The sequence below is a fragment of the Pogoniulus pusillus genome, chromosome 5, assembly GCF_015220805.1.
Source record: "Pogoniulus pusillus isolate bPogPus1 chromosome 5, bPogPus1.pri, whole genome shotgun sequence".
Classification (NCBI taxonomy): domain Eukaryota; kingdom Metazoa; phylum Chordata; class Aves; order Piciformes; family Lybiidae; genus Pogoniulus; species Pogoniulus pusillus.
In genome coordinates, this window is record NC_087268.1 from 40,642,167 (window position 1) to 40,649,851 (window position 7,685).

General features: G+C 46.8%; 1 protein-coding gene across 6 annotated transcripts in view; it reads right to left on the minus strand.

Moving 5' to 3' along the window:
• MBNL2 (muscleblind like splicing regulator 2) overlaps positions 1-6,814 on the minus strand; it is a 135,094-nt gene extending 128,280 nt beyond the window's left edge. Inside the window, exon 1 of one of the 6 annotated variants that reach the window (XM_064143875.1) lies at positions 6,619-6,795. The gene's annotated coding sequence lies outside the window, so the exon portion shown is untranslated. Of the gene's footprint in view, positions 1-6,618 lie in introns of all 6 variants that reach the window. The other 5 variants (XM_064143872.1, XM_064143874.1, XM_064143868.1 and 2 more) reach the window with 5 other exon arrangements.
• Between the last annotated feature and the right edge of the window lie 871 nt (positions 6,815-7,685).

Below are 7,685 nucleotides of genomic sequence, written 5' to 3' on the forward strand. Positions count from 1 at the left end.
CTCAAAGTGTATTGGTAGCTTCAAAAACGTCCTAAGAATCCTTTAAGGATATCTCATTCATTCTGTTCCTTTTTTCAGCCTGTTATGCAGAAAGCAACAAATAACCATGAACCCACTGACAAAATCATCAAAGTAAAGAAAGTGAAACTACAGCAGTTTCAGTCATTCCTTCTCCTGTTTGGAAAACTCATCATTCCAATCCTAAAGGCCTTCTGCACAGCTCTAGACAAACTGACATTTCCTCCATTCCAGTTTGCTTCTTGCGGCAGATGCCAGCAGGGACTCAGCAGTAGCAGGGATCCGCTCTAGCAGGTTTGGCACTGCTCGTAACACATAAGAAAAATGCCTCAATCATCTTTGAAACTTGTAAAGAACGATGAGGTAAGCTTTCTAGAAAGTGAGAACAATGCTGTAATAATCCTCCTGTCAGCCCTAGGGCCATCACCACAATTCAGATGACCAAACCACTCTGCTGCTTCATGAGGGAGGAGAATTGAGCTCCACCCAGCTCTAGCCTCCAGTTATTGCCACACTATTAGTCAAGAGGCCTCTTTATAGCTCAGAAAGGGTATTGATTTTTTTCCCCCCTTCCTCCAATTCACAACAACGAGGACAGGTTCTTTCAAGAAAATGACTGACTGAAGCCACTGACACCACCACCTTCTGCTGGAATATGCCCCAATCTTACCACTACACCTATTATGCTCTCACCCTTCCTGTCCACACTCACCACTGCTCACACAGGATGCATATCTAGGTCTAACTGTTCCCAGGCTCAACAGCTTGCACCTCCACAAAGACTTACAGGGCACCTATACCTCTGGAACCCAGCAATTGAGATGGCATAGTCCACTTCATATGCCATGATATAAAATGGTATGGGCTGCTCAATTAATTAGGAAAAGAATTGGAGAAATCAGATACTTTCTAAAGGTGCAAGTAACAGGAGATACATACTCCAGCACAAAGAGGAAGCAAAAAGCATAAAGCATTATGAAATTAAGTGAATGCGTTGAGTTATGTAAGACCTGCCTCTAACTGCCAACGGTTAACTGCCAACAACACAATCCCAAGAGTGAAATACCTGATATGCATTGCATCACCCAAAACTGTCTAGATGAGATCTAAATGCCAAGTCTTTCACCCCACCCCCCCTTATGATACTGAGTCAAAGGCTCAGACACAAGCACATTGCAGGAACTACTTCATTCACCTGTTCTGCAACATGAAATCTAAAGCACCTCCACTAAGGCATCTTTATTAGATTTCATTAATTTGAAAAGCAAAAGGTAACATTTACTCATTTAAAGACTACAATAAACAAATGGCTTTAGCAAGCTAACAACAGAAGGCAGTAAAGTGTCCTAGAATGATAAATTTGGGGAATTTCAACAGATATATATTGACAAGGCTGAACATACTGAAGTCTCCAAAACTCATCTTTCCACGGCTTATATGAAAAAAGCAGTTTCCTCATAGTTCCCCTGCATTAGAGGCCATCCCTGGTCCAACCTGTGGTCCTGTTTTGGACCTAACCTTTGAAAAGAAGTTGAGTATTATGGCTATCACAACAGTACTGCTGTTCTGGAAAGAGTATTAACTCCTTCAAGCAAGTGAAAGCATATCCAGCTTCACAGAAACCAGAGAAAGCCTCAGTAGAGCAAAAACCAAAAATCTCCAAGACTCCAAAATCTTTTCCAGCTCACAAACAGCCATCAGGGCAAAGGCCTGAAGGCTCAGAGAACCACTGACTGGTATCACTAGCAATAGCCAAAAGTACAGTCAGCTCTGAACAACCACTGCTGCAACAACATATTCCAAAAATCATCTTGATGTTTTCACATATCATATATACATAAGACAGAAATTCCAGATATGGTAATGGCAAATAAAGGCCAGAATAATTAATGCATCAAAGCCTATGCTAAAGTCTTCAACAGAGCTAATGATGTCCATGCAGACATGGATATAGCACTGCAAGGAAACATTCTACTTTAAGCATTTAGAAAGCCCTTTCTGATAAAAAGGAACACATCAACAGGCAGCTTACACAACCCAAGATGAGTACATTTAGACATCCCTGTACTTCTAAACTTCATTTTTAATGCCATCTGGCATGAAATACTTGTCACTCACCAGGGGACAAGGACAACTCGTGAGAGCCCACAAAAATATGAACAAAGGTCTGGGGCTTTCCTGGATAAACTAAGAGCAATACAGAAGAGGAACACAATAATAAAACAAACAAGTTCAATTGAGGAACAGTAGGAAGCTGCTGCCCCACCACTTGATCCCTCCCTTCCCCTGTGAAGAACCTACAAAGCTCAATTCCTTCTCTGCTACTTTTTAGCAGTGCCAAACTGCCTGATGAAAGTCTCGAATTCTCTCAACATGGAGATGTAACAGATCTATTTATCCCTCAGCACAAACATCTGCAGTATCATCAAAACGTTCCACTGTTGAAGTTAAACTCAAATCTGAAATTTGGTGGCAAGCAGAGGAAAACACTGTCAACAGTGTGCAGCCACAGACAGACCCTGTTTTTGTTGCTTTAAGAGACACGATCCAAACTAGTCATAGGTCAGAAGTATTTCTGGACTTTACACTGACATTATACTTTCATACTGGAACATTACTCAATGGTGGCGTTGCTGCCTCAGCTCTATCTAGGCAAAGAGCAGCCTGCATCTCCAGTACACTGTAGACAGATCACAAAGCCTTCCAGTCTAGAAAACTGATTACCACTGTGTCTTTCCCCAGTAATACAGCTGTGTACCATCATCCTCTCATCTTCCAGGCTGCAGCCTCACAGTGCTTAAACACCTGCTCACAATATTACTGCTCTCTATGGCCCCAGGCCTGCACACCAAAAGAACTGCTTTGAGCTGTGCAGAAGAACAATCCCCAACAGTCATCACCATCATCAGTCACCCAATGTAAGCCAAAAGTGTTGGTGTTCCAATGCAAGTCAAGAAAAGCTGTTAGATATGCAACACTTTGAGCTCTTTAAAGAAGTCAACTCTTCCTTCATATCTGTAGCTGATGAAGCCCTACCAACTACGTTTTTATTTCAGATTTAGCTGAGTGTTTTGATACTGTGCTTCTCTGAAAGCATAAAGCGAGTTGATTGTGTCAAAACCAGCTATTGCAAATAATCTGATCATAACGCTCAAGGAAGCAAAAAGTACAGAGGAAATATCAGCAGTAAAAAATAGACTGGTTTTGTTTTTTAAGTTGTTCACCAGAAACTAGTGACTTGAAACTGAAAAGCATTTCTGATCAACACCCTTCCTGACTTTCACTTCAATGACATTTTAATGATCACTTTCTAACTAGCTCTACTTACGTAAAGTTGCAAATGAACGTGGGAGAATACTGAAGAAAGGTAATGGGGGGAAAAAAATAAAAATCCATCAAGCATTTTATTTCTTGGATGCCTCTGAGAAAATGAGTAATAATTCATCTAGGGAAAAGTGATCCAGCAAAGATTTGACTGGTAAAAGACATCAGGAAAGGAGTAATAAGTAGACAGAAAGAGTCTGAATTATCATGGAGGGACATAAAGAAAGATACTGTGAGATTTGGAAGCCACTCAGGTTACTTTGTAATTCTGCAAAGAGGAAGGTAGCTGTTTTTAAAGAAGGGCAGTAAACATGATTGTAGGACTGGCTGGAGCCATCTGAAGTGATATTTCCCCCCTTTTAACTGACAGTATGAAAATATCTTCTTTGATAACATGTTTAATATGGTTCATGGCTCTTCATTTATGTTTTTATTGGCAAGCTGAACCAAATTCTGAAGCCTTCCAGTAGAACAACAACAAGACCTATGAGGGCCTATTAAAAGAGGGGAGGGGGCGGGAAAGGCAGTATAAACAAGCAGGCTGTTCATTCACCTAGCAGGGCATGAGTTTCAGTAAGAACATGCCAAACCTAAATAAATCAGGCTGTATAATTTTACTCAGCAGCATAAGGAGTAAAATAATCATCCAGTGTTGCTGAGATTCCAAGAGCTACCCAGAGAATGCAAAACCATCTAACACCATCAGGCAGCAATGGGAATACCAATTTAACACACTTTTTCTTCTTCCTGCCATAAACTGTTGTCTTCTAGCGTTTCATAGCAGAGATTTGAACCCAGAAAAGAGCAAGACTAAAAAAGATCCCAACATGGCAGTCATACACCACCAGTAGCAGAATTCAAGTACCACTTTTGCTATGGTAGGTATACCATTGTTTAAGAATCCCTAGGTTAGTAAGTAGAAGAAGTAGTCTACTTAGTACTGCACACTACACTTCTGGAGACTGCAACCAGAAGAGAAACTAGAGAGCAGCTGTAGTAGAAGAGATGGAAATTTCACCCCCCAGGTGTTAGCAGCCAGTAGACTTTATTTTCAGTCTTATCACAACTATTAATCTAGAAAAGCCAAATTTAGGAAAATGATGCTCAAACAAAGGTTTTAGCATCATAATCCCAAACATTTGAGATTTTGGCAGGCCTGCTCATGCCTAAGAACAAGTGATTTCTTCAAAGAGAGGGCACCAAGTGGTTAAGTTTCAGAGGGAATGTGTGTTGAGGTGGCACATGTCATGATCTTCACCCACCTGTCTGCACAATCCAGAAGTACCACTCCTGTGGCAACAGCAGGGACACCACAGCAAAACAATACATCTATAGGAATACATGACTATATAGCCACTGTCCTGCAAGCAGCGTAACATGGACAGACAGACACTAGCACAAATCACTTCTGAGGCCCACTGCTATTCCAAATTTCACTTCCACATAGGCGAGCCATAGCATATGCCAGTGACTATGGCAAGCACGAACAACTGACATGCCCCGACTTGGGGCTCCCGACTCCAGAAGTTTTAATGCTAAGATCTCCAATGAACAACACCAGCTGGCACCTCGCCACCACCTTATCACAAGAGAGAGAAACCATAAGGCTCTACCCAGTGATCATACACCCTCTGAAAGCATGCAAGGTTGAGGCTACACAAAAGGGCCTTGTCCACAGTGGGAAGAATTACATGCCTTTCAGCAACACTATCACCTGGACTGGATGTATGCAAATAGCATTAACACCAAACACAAGTTATCAGTTGGCATCGTTGATGCTGAAGCAGCTTTTTTTTTAAAGCATACTCAGATATGAAAGAAGCTTTCCACTAGTCCTTGACAGTAACTTTACAGCATTTCCTGGAGGAGTTTAAAGGCCCTAAAGCCTATACCATAGGAACCCACTTCGTTTGTGCCATGTGGTACATGCAGACAATGCGAAAACAGAAGACAGATGGCTAAATCTATGCCTATTTACAAAGGTATAAATATCACGTTAAAATCGTGAGCACAAAGCCAAGTCACATGTTTAAAATGATCTACACTTCCGCCGCTACCTGCAAGTCCACACTGCTTTAAAAATGTGCAAGTCTGAACAAGATACGTCAGTGTGACACGATCACTTAAGCATATTAATCCCACATGCATCTCCTCTGCAGCTGAATTAAAGGCATACAAGTTGTTCCATGCCACTGTTCAAATACATATTCAGCAATATTACTGCTGTCTGCTCCCTTCCCAGAAGAAATGCAAATACGCCTCAAAGAGCCAGAAAACAAAACATCTGGCAGCAGGAGCCTTTAGGCAATGTTCTCATAGCTCAAAAGAACATATATTCCGTCTACACATAGATAGATGTGTATAAGAATATATACTCCACGTACACATAGGTAAAGAGGCATATATGTACGTACAGGAAATAAATAAATAGGGTTTCCAAACAAAACGAGTATATTTCTGACAGTTTTTCCCTCTTGTGACACTGACCCTCACGGATGGCAACTGCCCCCCGCCTCGCCCCTGCCCAGCGTCGCTGCTTGCGGACCGCAGCGAGCACTCGGCCACAGCGCCGAGGCGGGGCTGCGGCGTTCGTTTTAGAGGAAGCCGCTGGGGCGCCCACGGCCCCACCGAGCCCTTTTCCTTTCCCTCCCGGTAGTAACAAAAACTTAGGACTCCCGCCCGCCGCTGCTCCCCGCAAGCCCGCCGTGCCAAATGCTGAGTTAACAAAACCATAAATTACCGCTGAACCGGAGGCAACGGGCAAGGCGGCAGCGCCCGCCGCCCCCCGCCCCGTCCCACGCCGCGCCGGGTCCCCCGGGAGAGCGAAAAGGAAGGCAGCGGCGTGGGCAGGGGGGGTGGGGGTGCACTCGAACAAACTGCCGGGCTCGGGGCGCCTTCCCGCGCCCTCGGCGGCGGCAGCAGCAGCATGTGAAGAGGCCGATAAGGACTTGGGGTCGGCCGCCGCCCGACCAGGTGCGGCGGGACGGGCAGCGGCTCGGCCGGGCGCGCCTCGAGTAGGCAGGCGTTACGGGCCGCCGCCAGGCTCCCCTGGGGCCACGGCACTGCTGCCGCAACTGCTCCTCCCCGGGCGATGCAGAAACGAAACTCTCGCCGCCGTGCACCCGCAACGTTCCCGCGCGGCCCAGTTCCGCGGTGGCTGGGGGCGATACAGGGACGCCCAGGGACCGGCTGTACTCCCGTCGTGGCCCTACAGCCTCCGGGCGGGGGCGGGCGCCGGCGCGGAGAGGCTAGCGGCAGGGAAGGTGACTGCCTTACCTCGGAGCGGAGAGACGGCAGGAGATGAAGACACCTACTTCTCCCACCTCGGCCAAGGCAACTCCACGCAGCAGCTTGTCACCTCTCCCGCCGCGACGGCGGCGACTGCTCGCGTAGGGGCGGTCCGGCCCCTCCCTGCCGGGGCCGAGCGCCGTGCCGCACCGCCCCGGGGCCGGGCCGAGTCCAGCCCGGCCCTCCTGCCGTAATCTGCACCGCCCCTCCGCGCTGTCCCGGGGTTGCCGGAGCTGAGTCTGGGGTCTGGGCGCTGCTGGGGGTGCGACTCAGCTCCGCGGTGTGTTTGCCTGAGTGTTTCCTCCGCAAAACAAGAGGGACGAGGGGAGGAAAGAGGAGTGCTGCAGAAGGGCCAAAATAGTGGATGAGGCGTAATGGTCTGCTTGGTTTTTATTGCTTGGGGCTGTGGAATGCCACCAGTCCGTTAGGCGATTTTCTGGCAGAAAAATACCCGTGGTTTGGCGCCCAGAGCTTATTCTTCCCAGGTTTTGACCCTGATTTTTAAAGTTTCTGTTCCCCTTAAGTGATGGTCGCAGGCTAAAAAATGCTCTCCTGTCGCCTGTAGCAGCCGGCGCAGGCCTGTGGTACGTCTCTGCCCTGCCTTCCTCCAAGCTGCGCTCCCTCAAGCAAGGGCTGACACCTTTCCCCAAAAAACCCGGAGCATCCCTAGCCAGAGACGGGGGGAGCCTCACTGTCTGCCGGGTTTCCTCTAGCCTGTTAAACTGTATATAGAATCATAGAATCATAGAATCAACCAGCTTGGAAGAGACCTCCAAGAGCATCCAGTCCAACCTAGCACCCAGCCCTATCCAGTGAACTAGACCATGGCACTAAGTGCCTCATCCAGTCGTTTCTTGAACACCTCCAGGGACAGTGCCTCCACCACCTCCCTGGGCAGCCCATTCCAATGCCAATCACTCTCTCTGTGAAGAACTTCTTCCTAACATCCAGCCTATACCTCCCCTGGCACAACTTGAGACTGTGTCCCCTTGTTCTATTGCTGGTTACCTGGGAGAAAAGGCCACCCCCCACCTGGCTACAATGTCCCTTCAGGT